Here is an 8,829-nt window from a genome sequence, read left to right as displayed (position 1 = left end):
GAATTGTCTTCATTTTGAAGCAGATTTTCCTTTTTGCTTCCACAGCAGTAATGCCTTAATGAAAATGAATAAACAGTTCTGGCTGTAAAGCCAGATGCTAAATTGTTTCACAAGCAAATTGTTTGCTTATGCAAGTGAGATAATAGGCCCTTAAACTCATTCTGCACATATACACAATGCCTAGTATTAACATACTAACATAAGCTAAACTCTGTGGTTGCAACTATGTGGAGGTATATGCACAAAGAATCTTGCTGATTTAGTTCTGGTCTAAAAGCTCACATTGAAGACACCAGCCTCACAGAGCTTTCTGATTTTAAGAATCAAAATTTATTTTTTTATATAAATCTTTTCAAAATGCATATTCAGGATTTAATACAGCAATGCTGAAATGGGTAAGAAAAGCTTCTTACCTCAGTAGTTCATTGCTTCACTCTATAGGAATTATTATTAAACAAGTTTTTGCAAGATCTGAAACTTTTCTATGGGAAAGGTAACAGGGTCCAATTTTTGAAGAAACAAATATTCCTTGAAGTGAGCCAATGTCAAACATTCAACACCTGGAATCTCGGTGCATATTCTTTTTTTTTTTCCCACTTCTATGTCTTCTGTTTCACTCCTACATCTGCAGATTTGAATATTCAAGCACAAGCTGAGAGTAGGAGTACATTATTTTGGGCTACTGGTATTTAGTTTGAAACTGTCAATCAGTCTACAGTGAGTGTACAGTGAAGAACAAATACTGCCAGAATCTGAAAAAAAAACACTCATTACTGTTGATATGAAATGAATTTATACTGAATAATATTAAATTAAATGTTAATAGTTCACAAATTGTATATTAAATGTTGGTGCATGTTGACTTCCTCACAGGGCTCTGAAGTAGTGAAAAAAGAATTGCCCACATGGTGCTTAAGTAAAAATGGCTTCCCATGAATTCATTTTTCTTATGTTTTTCTCCATGTCAGTAACAATTTTTCTCCACCGAATTAAAAGAATGAAATTGTATTTTGTCTTCTATCTATCCTTCACACAAATGGATTTAGACTTAATACTACAAAGCTGCACAACATAGTACCTCTACTAATGTAGGACAGGAACATTTGAACATTCTCAGTCAACTGAATAAACTCAACCTTCAGAAACTGCTGAAAAAAATAGGACAAATTCACCCATATCCTGTTGTCTATGTAAATGTGGTCTCTGGAAGAAAGGAAAATAATATGAAAAAATGTATAGGATACCTGGAAATAAATTAGATATTCTAAAGCAATGGTGATAAGACATTTATACAAAAAAAACTTCAGAATTAAAAATCAAGGAGCAATGTCATTGTCAAATTAATGAGTTAATTTAATCGATAATTAATTGATAGAACATTATCTTATTTTTTTTTCCCAACTAAAGATGGTTTTTCAGAATAAAGATTAAAAGCCACAGAGAGTTCACCTCAGCTGTTGTTTGAAGCTTGGTCTGAGGAGCATCTATCTGGTGCCACGTAGATGTAGTGGCCATCTGTTTGGCTGTTTTTGTGCCTCTGTTGTGGTATAGTTGGTAAGAACTGCTGTGAAATGAGCGGAAAGCTTTTATGCTGGAAAATACTAATTTATAAATATATTAAAAAAACACAAACAAACCATAAAATGAATTTCATTTAAGAAAAAGAGGTTTGTTAAATGCACAACTCATATGCAGTGTGTGAAATTTCTATTCAGAAAAAAAAGACAGTCACAGAGTCAATATAGACCTTATTGGGATCACTGAGTACTATAGCACCTTGTTTGCCTGGCTACTGTTCTGAGAAACCCTGTGTCTTGAAAAAACATAGTACAATGTAGATTTATCAGCACATATTTCAGAACCAGTTTTTACTTTATATCTTTCTTGTAAACTTTGGAGAAAACATTTTTTTTTTCCCAACCCTTGATAGGTTGTTTATGTGGATGTTCAATAAGTATTTCTTAAGATTATGATTCAAGCAACTTCAGCAAGTAATTAACATGTATTGCCTTGGTACATTTGTTAGTAATATGTGAAACAGAACACCCTTTTGCATGTGTTTGAATGTGCAGTATATTAGTTTTTTTCTTTCAAAAGTAAGGTTAATCTTGACATTTATATAAGATTAAAGCCTTAACTTGTTTTAAGTACATATTAAAAAAAAAAAAAAAGTGTTAATGCCTAATGACCCCTAAAGTACTTTGTTCAGAAAATACAATTTGCTATAATTTACTGAATTACTTCTTGCAGTGTTAGTAAAGAAAATCATTCCATGGTAATTATTAGTAATCAGACAATTCTGTAACATCAATCTGAAAAGTTCAAGCAGGTCTTATAAGGGCAATGAGCAGTTAATAATGCATACTCTGGTATACACCATTCCTGTTATGGAAGATAGTATTGCTAATTATGCAGTGAACTCTGTCAGAAGCAACTACTCAGAAAAACCTAACAAAAGCCCTTTGCAGAACGAAAGTAATTGCTAACAAAGAGGGTAGAGCAGAACTATATAGGTGTAACAAAGGGGCGGTCTATGGATTTCTGTGGCACAGTGTAAAGTTGTGGAAATTCTGCTTTCAGAGATAGTTTCATGACAGTTATTTTCATGTACAGATCCTTCTCTTGTTCAGTTACTACTGGGCATGTGCCCAAGACAAGATTGTATCTAGGCAAGTTGATCTTGTAGAACTATGTCTGCAAATATGGTATTTTCATAAGAATAATTACACATACAATCTACTGAGATTCATGCTGTTGTTCTAACACCTTTAACCAAAACAGCTGAACAGAACAATAGCTAAAATAATAGCTTATTTTAACTTTTTTGTAGGATTTCAATTTTTACACTTCTCAGTATAATTTTAAATTATGCCAGTGAACCTACACATGGGCTTGACATTAAAGTTGACATAGAGTTTCTACTCATGTAAGGGCAACTTCTGAAAGTAGTCATCAAACTTTCACTGAACGTCTATTGGGGCATCCAAAATGAACAAATATAATTTGATCTTTCAGAACTGCTTAGTATCTGAATCTTCTGTTGGCCTTACTTCAACATCCCTGATATGTGCTGACATCACGAGGTACTTTTGGCTCCAAGCTACCATCAACTAAATTATGCATAAGCACAATCATACTAAATCAACAGTACTCTGTTGATACAAATACAGGATAACCTTAAATACTGAACAGAAGCACTTAATTTTTTACTTACAGTTTATTTTGCAAATTTTTTGACCTTTGCCTTCTTCAGTGTCTGGAGAGTATAAGTTGTTCTGTTGATTGTGATACCATTTTAAGCATTTCACCGCTGCTTAGTGCTGAGTCATGTAAAAGAAACAAATTGATGCAATCTTTTTCAGACCTGTCTCTTGACAGACATATACTTCAGGAGAAGGTGCAGGTTGTTCACATTTTTTGAGAGGTCAGAGAATTTAGCTTTCTTTATTTTGAAGGAAAGGGTCATTCCCATTTCCTCTTGCATTTTAAAATGACTTTCTCACTAGCATTACAGTATTTCACTGCTAGGCTTTGATCTAGAACTGTGATAAATGGCAAGAAGCTTTAGTACTATTTCTGGGAAATAAAATGAATATTGTTGCATCTTAAGAAACCCTAACAACATTGCTTCAATATCACTGATGCTGAAAACAGGGAAATTACGAGGGACCAAATAGTGCTTTTCCGTATTTCCAAATATTATATTTTATAAAGCAATTGGATTTGCTCGTACATATGGGGAAACAGAAATTTCCCCTGACTTAAAAATAATGTGTAAAAAGTCTGAAAACACAGGACTTATAGAAAATGTTTCTTTGCCTGATGGCTCTGATAAAGGCCAGGAAAGCAGGGACTATTTGCTGTCACAATTTGGTAGTCTATGTGAAATGAGAGAGTGACTGCTGCCAGTTACGTTTTCTGACTAATCCAATGCCTGTTCAGCTATGGCAGTTGAGAATGCGTCTGAATAACGAAATATGTCCCATGCTTGAAATCAAGCAGGTGGTTTAGTACCTTGATGAGTCAGGTGTCATAACAGAAAACACTATAACTTACTGCTTGTTGGCATGTCTGTAGGTAGGCTCAGCCAAGATGACAAGAAAGGAACGGACTTCTCAGCCCAGGAAGCTTGTTGGCAGCAAAATACAGGAGCTTACCCTGTCACTGCCTAGGCTGTACTGGGAGATTAATGGTTATTTTATTCTGACTACATTTAAGTAGGAAACTATGCTACAGCCTCTAGAAGAATGGCTAAAAGTCTGTGTGTGCCTCTCTGTATAAATGCACAAATATATATAGTATGCATATACATATAAATATGCACAACACACATATAAGGCTACGTGTAAATGGCTCACTTCAATCCCATCTTACTGCTGAGATTCATATATAAAACAAACAAGCAAACAAACAATTTCATTGGCCTTTCTCTGCAACTTACTGCTATCATACTTCAATTAACTTCTTCACTGAAATAAAATTAAGAATTAATAAAAATAAGAAAGAATAAATAAAAAGTAACGAATAAAAACCTTGTGTCAGAGCAGATGTTATTCTAGATTTTTTGTCATTATGAAGTTTCTGCATGATAGTTTTTTTTGGGAAGAACATCTGAAGAATATTGCAATTACTATGCTTAAAAGAAATTGGAAAATATTGATTTCTGGTTAACAAGGACTGAGTTTTCAATGTCTGTTTTGTTTATGTATCTCAAAGTATGCACATAGATATATGGGAGCTTAAAGTCCTTTCCCAAGGTCTTCAAATCCAGTGTATTCCTCCTTTTCAGGCAGAGGCTTAACTCACAGCTGAAATAAAGAGTGTTAATATTCGTTACCCCCAAGGAGAAATCATTTATCTTGATTTGATGGCTGAGCCAACTGTTCTGCACATGAGCAAAAGCAGGGGCTCATCACAACGCATGTCTGAAAGTTGTATCTTAGCCAGTGCTTCAGGGCTTTCAGCAGATACTGGCCCAGCTATGGTATACATCCAAGATCCTTCAACCAACCTAGGGTGTCAGAATTATCCTCTTGTGATTGATTTTCTCCACTCTTGCTGCATTTGAGGACTCCTGTGTTAGGTTTCCATGTGAGAGAGCAGCCCTCACCCTGCTGGCAGCACAACTGCCTTCTGGCACCCCACCACCTGTCACTGGCTGGGTGTCTGCCAAGGGCTGCTAACCAAAGCCTGGAGAGGTATGCTCAAAAACTAGGGCTTCAAAGTCATAAGTATGACTTGGCAGCAAGACTTGTCTCAAAAAATTCCACTGCTTAGGGAGAGACAACGACTGGACTGTGATGGGAAAGTCCCTAACTGTCCCCTCCTCCTTCAGGATCCCTTTCCATCAGCAGAAGCCCCAAATCTGTGGCCTTTAGTAGCACGGGAAACAATACTCTTAGTTTTCTTTAGCAGCATCGGGAAAGGACTCTGTTAGGTTTCTTCAGCATGAGTTACTGTACATCAGGCTCTGTGCTTCTCTGACCTATACTTGCTGTTGTGCCCTCAGGTCAGCCAAGGCAGCAGAGTTGTTTGGACAGCTTCGAGTAATTTTTGTCATGCTTACCACCAGGATAAGAACAAGCCCCGTGCAAGTGGAGGTTGAGCAACAAAGAGATTAAACAATTAATAAAATCTTTGGTAAGTGTCTGATCACAGTATAATCATGTTTTCAGATGTGCATGTTTTAGCCTTCCATTTGTCCTGTTCAGTGTCTGTGAGAGCAATATATGCTGGTCAGCAGGGTGAGGTTTTAAGACTAAAGTAAAAATTGTACTTTCTTGAACCTTGGCAAGAAAGACAACCACTTTTCCTTGGCCTTTGTCTAATAGTCATAGAGACTGTAAGTTCATAAGTGCAGTGAATTGTCTTAATGTGTTTGATATACACTTAAATTGTAATAACAAATCAAGTGTCATTGTACATTCATTTCATGTGTTTTATATTAAAAACAAACAAACCAACAAAATTTGGTCTCTATACAGAATAGACTGAAAAATGTCTCGTATGGTAAGATAATACTTTCAAATGCCGTTACTATGTTGGGTGTTCAGCCAAGATAGTCAGACAAAGCCTAGTTCCCTGAAAGCATGAACCTTTCAAAGCTCTTTTCTGAAAGCTGGACAGATGCTCCATGTTCAGAAGCAGAAATCTAGATGGCTCAAGTTATCATTTATTTTTTTAATTTATTTTTTAAGAGGAGGCAAAGTGACAACCTGCTTTTCAAAGCAAAACATTGTTTTTACTTTCAAAGATCCATAAAATAACCCGGGATCCCCAGATCTCCCTCTCGCTTCTGTTGTGCTTAGGATCACTGAATGGCTAAACATATGTCTTGAGTGTAACTGTGGAAAGCAGTGAGTTTCTTTCAAGTTGTCAAGAATTTGAATCATTTGAACTACTTTACCTTCAGCTCTGTGCTTCTACCTCCTCAATTGACCTTTGATGCTATTTTACATTATTTAAAAGCCACCTAAATTTAATTTCACAAAGCTACAACAAATAAGACTATAAGCAAAGGGAAACTCATATTTGTACTATTACACTAATAGGCTTAATAACAATAATCCACCAACATCTGCAATCATAAAATAAAAACTTCATTATCATTTCAATACAGTTAATACAAATCCTCAGGTTCTCCAGTACACCAGCTGTGTCCTGGTGCTCAACAACACAAAACAGCAATTCACGCAAAATTACCAGTCTTTGTTACTGACTCTTTTCCTTGGCTCCAATCCCAAAATATTCCTGCTGTTCAGGTCTTTTGTTTCCTCTCACTGGAAGTCTTTCTTTTCCTCAGAGAATACAAAAGATCATCCCCAAGGATGCCTTCAGTAGTAGCCTTCTCACCTCCAACATCATGCCTCCAGCCTTTTATTCCTCACAGTTAAGAGCCCTTGAGGCTTGGTTAATAGCCTCTACTGATTTGCACCACGTGCTTCTTTCTGTGGTGCTGCTGGCATTGCTTGAGACATGCCCACAGTGATCTCTAGCACCTTTAACTGTCTTGGAAGCTGAGTATTAGAAAAAATGATCATATAACAATAATATTCACTGATGTCTTTCCTTAAGGATTGTAAAATGCTCAAAAATAAAATAAACCAGCATTTATTGCTTCCCTTTAAATTAGGATAGTACTTTCAGTGCTGGATATTCTATTAAGCTAGAGACTTGAGAACTTAACCAGGAATAAGACCTATCTGTCTTGGGCATTGTACAAACTTTTTTGGTGGGAAATATCCTTTGCCAGAAGGAGTTTGAAAATCAAAGGCAGAACAGAGGCAAGAGCCTAAGAAGGAGAGAGAAGTTCAGGACAAAATATTTATCTCCTAGATTTGAGACAGTAATTCAGAAATAGCCCCATTGCACTGGACCTATTAGTTCAATCATTGACAGCAGCATTCCAACACACAATTCATTAGAGAGGTGACAATGATCAGAAAGATCACGGTGCTGAGATATCACCCATGTCCCTTACAGGCAACTTCTCATCTCTGCCAAGTAGCCAGCCATAAAAAGGGCAGTTTATGTTTCAGACTCATGGGCTGCTCTTGCATTTCTTCTCTGTCTCACTCAGCTGGCCATCTTGCCATTCCTGCTGTGGTTACAGAAGAGCTTGTGTGTTTGCTGACTGAGATAATGGATATCTTCCCAGCAGTTCTTGTGGGAGGAAAGGGAGGGGAAAGGACGTAAAAATTTTGCCTGTCAGTTGACTTCATCTGTTATTCCCCAAAGCCTACTGAGAGTACAAAAAGAGGAATGAACATCTCAGATAATGCCTTATTATGTAGCAGACCACAGATCTTGCAAGCTGCCATTAAGATGAGATTCAGGACTGGTAGGCAACAGAACAGTCTAAAATAATTATCTATTATGAGAAGGTTGGCACCTTTCCTGAAAGCATTCTGCACTGTACCTTGGTAGAAAGAGAATACAAGCTGTCTTAGCCCATTGTGCTACCTGCACACTTTTTATATTAGGAAGCTCCAGTGTTTGAATGGCCCCCGGTATTCTGGCAAATAAAAAAGCATCCAAATGAATGGATGGCATGTGTCTTTTAAGAACACAGCTTTCCCAGGTGACAGGATACATACCTCTTTACACAGATAATTTAGCCACTTGGAAGTAGAGACACTCAGGACACTCCAGTGGTCCAGTGGTGGAGCATGAGCATCTGTAAACAGTTTGCTCACTGGGCAGGTGAAAAGATTTGAGATGTAAAAAATGTAGAGGTGTTTTGACCTCACTGAAAAGTAAACACCATCATGTTTTGGTATTGTTTTTAAAGTTAGCATCAGAATTGTATTTGGACAAAAAATGTGTCTTTAAAATGGGCAAAACACTTGACTTTTGAACTTGTGAACTTGTGAAGTGAGGGGAGACAAGTGCTATACTGCAGTCAGCTCCTGCTTTTCTAGACAAATCACTTCCTCAATACTATATTTCTTTCTGTCATTCCCTATCTTGTTTATTTGCATTGTGGACTACTTTCAGCAGATGTTGCCTAATAAGAGTATGTGCAATGCTGAAATTTTTCAGACCTTTTTCTTGTTCATTTTCATTTCATTGTTCACTTTCCATGTTAATTTTTGTAGATTCATAGAATCATTAAGGTTGGAAGAGACCTTCAAGATCATATAGTCCCGTTTTCAGATCATAAGATACTTATGTGGAATAGGCTAAAGTCAGACTCTGTATAATGTTTTAGTGCCATGGAACAAAATTGGATATGTCTACCTGGAAAGGGCACTCCACTCCAAATACTGTTGACACTCTAAAAAATCTAGAAACTTGTGAATTCAATTTTTAAGATCGAGCTTTGCAACT

General features: G+C 36.6%; 1 long non-coding RNA gene across 1 annotated transcript; it reads right to left on the bottom strand.

Moving 5' to 3' along the window:
• Nucleotides 1-774: 774 nt before the first annotated feature.
• Nucleotides 775-6,852, bottom strand: LOC110353729 (uncharacterized). The gene is made up of 3 exons (XR_002404562.4): nucleotides 6,720-6,852; nucleotides 1,450-1,564; nucleotides 775-1,203 (listed from the first exon to the last, which is right to left on the bottom strand). It is a non-coding gene; the product is annotated as an uncharacterized lncRNA (long non-coding RNA).
• Nucleotides 6,853-8,829: the final 1,977 nt, after the last annotated feature.

Source organism: Anas platyrhynchos, chromosome 1 (genome assembly GCF_047663525.1).
Source record: "Anas platyrhynchos isolate ZD024472 breed Pekin duck chromosome 1, IASCAAS_PekinDuck_T2T, whole genome shotgun sequence".
Lineage (NCBI taxonomy): Eukaryota > Metazoa > Chordata > Aves > Anseriformes > Anatidae > Anas > Anas platyrhynchos.
The sequence above is the reverse complement of the archived record's forward strand: the minus strand, read 5'-3'. Positions and strand labels throughout refer to the sequence as shown.